The sequence below is a fragment of the Bombus affinis genome, unplaced genomic scaffold, assembly GCF_024516045.1.
Source record: "Bombus affinis isolate iyBomAffi1 unplaced genomic scaffold, iyBomAffi1.2 ctg00000123.1, whole genome shotgun sequence".
Lineage (NCBI taxonomy): Eukaryota > Metazoa > Arthropoda > Insecta > Hymenoptera > Apidae > Bombus > Bombus affinis.
The window spans coordinates 388,568-392,929 of NW_026108855.1; the positions used below are offsets into that span (position 1 = coordinate 388,568).

The 4,362-nt window shown below is 38.5% G+C and overlaps 1 long non-coding RNA gene across 1 annotated transcript; it reads left to right on the top strand.

Annotated features, from left to right (window-relative positions):
- The first annotated feature begins 3,185 nt into the window (after nt 1–3,185).
- LOC126927521 (uncharacterized) lies at nt 3,186–4,093 on the top strand. The gene is made up of 2 exons (XR_007715562.1): nt 3,186–3,335; nt 3,567–4,093. It is a non-coding gene; the product is annotated as an uncharacterized LOC126927521 (long non-coding RNA).
- The last annotated feature ends 269 nt before the right edge of the window (nt 4,094–4,362 follow it).

A 4,362-nucleotide genomic window follows, 5' to 3' on the forward strand; every position in this document is an offset into this window, starting at 1 on the left:
GGCGATTCGAAAATTCGTTCCTTCGTGGCTCGCCCCATTTCCCCGAAGGACGTGTTCGGTTTCCCGACTGTTCTTGAGCATAGGGAATAATTATTCCAGCATCTACCCGTGCTTTAAATTTATAACAATCCTTTACTAAATGCCCAGGTGTTTTACAATAATTACATGTTATGATATCCTGTTTTGAATAATTCTGTGATGGAGGTTCGGACCTTCGATCCTGATGATTGTTTCTGATATTGTTATTAGTAGTCAAGGGTCGTACGTTGTCGCGTTTGTAATTATTCAGAAATGTTGGTCGTTGGAGTCGCGTTCTATCGTTCATTTGTTTCACTTCTTGTGTTGCCTTAACGGCTTGGCGATACGCCTCTTCTAAAGTGTGGTATCCTGCTATCTTCACACGTAAATACACCTCGTTTGGAAGCCCCTTAACGAAAGCTTCCCTCGTTTCCCAATCTATTGTATCTTGGATGTCCGGTGATATCGTGCCGTACTCGCTTCTTTCTCCGTCCATTATCGCTAAGCTAAGATTTCTAACGCGATCCATGTAATCTAATATATCTTCCCCAGGTCGTTGGTATATCGTTCCTAATTCTCCCTTGTATTCGTTAAGAGATTTCTTTAGGCCAAACAGATCCTTTAATTTGTTCCCGAACTCGTTCAAACTTATTAGTTCTGTATCTTCGACGGCGAGAAACGCATGTCCGCGAAGCTTATTCATTAATAGTTTTACTAACTGGGGTTCTTGATGCCTAGGAACCATGTTTCGTGCGCGCTCGCATGCTCTTAAAAATTGAAATACTGAGGGTCGATGTCCGTCGAATACTGGTACTGACTCGATCGCGTCTTTTAGCTTAATCGGTTGGGGATATCCGCCTGGCTGTACTGTTTCTTGTTGGGTTGCCGGCGGCGATGCAGGTAACTGAGGTTCTCTTATTGTTTTGAGTTCGCGTACGTCTTTTTGTAATTCGTTCATTTTTGCAATCATATCAGTTATTACTCGAAAATTTGCATCCCACGTTCTTAGTTTTTCCGACAATGTCAAAAGCATATTTTCATCCAATGACTCTAATTTGGTTGCCATTATTTTTCAGGTATATATTTTATCAATGACAGTAATAACTTTAATCCTCTGTGGAGCGTATCCCACCGCTGCCACCAAAAATTTTCTCTGTTACGTTCTGTTATGTTCGATTTGACTGTGCTATGCCTTCCGTGTTAGTCTAGACTAAATCCAGATAAAAATTTTTTTTCTTTTTGTTGTGTTATCTTAAGTTTAATCGGAAGGGGAAAATTGAAATGGTATGATTGTTTATGAAATAAATGGGCGTTTAAACGTCGAAATATCTCACACGCGGAAGAAATAACGCTTAGTTTTCGATCAAATCGAAGAATGATTGAATTTTAAGAGCTGAGTGCGTTTGCATCGACACTGGCTATCGCGCGCACTACGTTCTGCGTGAATATGGAGTAAAATGGGCGTTTAAACGTCGAAATATCTCAATCAGGAAAGAGATATCGCTTAGTTTTCGATCAAATCGAAGAATGATGGAATTTTAAGAGCTGAATGCGCTTGCATCGACACTGGCTATCGCGCGCTCTACGTTCTGCGTGTAAAATGTAGTAAAATGAGAGTTTAAACGTCGAAACTTCTGTAACTCGAGAGAAATATCTCATAGTTTTCGATCAAATCAACGTATGAATGAATTTTAAGAGGTGAATGCGATTGCATCGACACTGGCTATCGCGCGCACTACGTTCTGCGTGAATATGGAGTAAAATGGGCGTTTAAACGTCGAAATATACCACACGAGGGAGAAATAACGCTTAGTTTTCGATCAAATCGAAGAATGATGGAATTTTAAGAGCTGAATGCGCTTGCAACGACACTGCCTATCGCGCGCACTGTGTTCTGCGTGAAGATGGAGTAAAATGAGAGTTTAAACGTCGAAATATCTCACACGAGGAAGAAATAACGCTTAGTTTTCGATCAAATCGAAGAATGATTGAATTTTAAGAGCTGAATGCGCTTGCATCGACACTGGCTATCGCGCGCATTACGTTCTGCGTCTAAAATGAAGTAAAATGAGAGTTTAAACGTCGAAATTTCTGTAACTCGAGAGAAGTATTGTCACGTCCCACGCTCCGCACGTGCCGCAACGAAAACATAGATAACCGCAATACACAAACAACGCAAGTGTCAACTCGTATACCTAGAAACAAACACACAGTGCAATTAAAAATGGAAATTATTTAATAAAATTTATTAAACATAGTTTATTATTCATATATACATATATGAGATCGATATTCTAATAATAAACATAAAATTTATTATATTGTCTGTCCTATTAGAAAATTACATCCTGAAGATATACATATACATGTGTGTAATACATTACTAAATCATACATGGACCGGCGATCACCGGATACACAAAATGCAACCTCAGCAAGGCCAAGCAGCCACGCGACCGGCACATTCCACTGGTATCAGTAACGAAGGCCATGGAAAGAACGCAGACGCAGCATCAGCAAAATACGACCACCTGCAACATGTACATTCTTTCAAGCACCTTGTATATCATTAACACCAAGCAAAACGTGAGATGATCAAGAAGACGAAATTTCAGCAAGAACCCCAGCGGAAATAGGCAGCTACGATATCCACAAATTGTCACGTAGTAATGGTACAATCACAAAAGAAATAATCGGTCACGTGACAATTAGGAAGAATATAAATAGAGATTCAGTACTCAATAGAGAGTAGTTGTTGGAGTGCAGTTTTAATTGAGGTCAGAGCTGGTTTTACCGAATTCAGAATTTAATTGAAAGTAGTGTTGAAAGTAGTTAAAGTTCAGTTTTAATTCAGAGCAGTCAGAAGTCAGTCTTAGTTGGAAACAATGAGTTTAACTTAAAGAGTATTGTAAGAGTATTGCACTTAAAGTTCGGCATTAACTTGAGATTCGGTGATTCATTTATTCTTTTGTTCATTCGCAAGTCGATCCGTCCGCGTCAAAGAAACAATCTAGTACATATTGTAATTCCGTTTGATAAAATTGTTAATTAAGTTCGAAGATCCGAAACATCGAGTAACTAATCCACAAATCAAACAAGGTAGGAGATTCGAAATTGTACACCCTCTTCCTTTTTTTTTACTTTTAATTGAACAAAGTTGTCTTCAAACGAAAGTATCCGTCGGCAGCTATAGTTGACAGATAAAAGTATCAAGTAAACAACTCACATAAAATTTCATTCGAACATCTTGAATTCACGACAATTATTCTCTGTATCGACCAGTGATCACGGTGTTTTCAATCATTGGAAACATCTATGGTTTTCGATTTCCTCTTCCCATCGTTAGCAGATTGCTCATCCTTGGGCGAGGCCTACGAAGCCACACGGATTGTTTACAGAGAATATAATTACAAAATTGAGATAAACGTTCTTGCTCAACATTTAATAAATTGTTTGGAATAAACTCAATCAGCTTTAGATCTATTTTGTTTACAATTGTTCGCTGTATCAACCAGTGATTACGGTGTTTTCGTCACAGAAAAATCTAAGGTTTTCGTTTTCCTCTTCCCACCGTTAGCAGATTGCTCATCCTTGGGTGAGGCCTACGAAGCCACACTGATTGTCTACAGTGAACTCAGTCACCAAATAAATAATCACTTACTCATTTACGACTTTACTTGTTGCCAAGAACGAATTATAATTCCATGACGAAATCGAGAAAGAATAGAAAAGATAAAAGTCACCTCAGCAAAAAGCGAGCCGAACGTTGGTACAAACGATTAATTGCTGCAGAAATGAAAAAGGAAGAGAGGAGGCATCGAGAAGAATTAGAGTCAAATCGCGAAGGTTCACCACCTAGTTTTTCGCCCTCAAATTCACCAATTTCCGAACACTGCGAGGCGCATTCCTTTCGATCTCGTTCGCAATCGCCCACATCACACCATAGCGTTTGTTATTAATCTTATTGGTACGAATAAATATTATCCTACCAAACATTTGTAAAATTTATCCAGTTAGAAGCTAGAATATTTATTTATTGTACATCGCTGTATAATATATCTACATTTGCATCCGACGATACTTATTACTGATATTGTAATACCTTCAATCAACTAACAATGAATAAATTAAAATATAGTTAAATCAACATAACTCTGTTAGACGAAATAAATACGTTGCCAGTAGTCTATACCTAATAACTTTAATCCTCTCCCGTGCCAGTATTCCTGCGCATAACAGGTTAGCCGAAAAGTGGAATTCATTTGCCAGTTGCATCAAACGTAAGTCAACGCTACCCATTAAACACGAGTTAATAGATAATAGACTCTCACCTAGTTCAAACCCC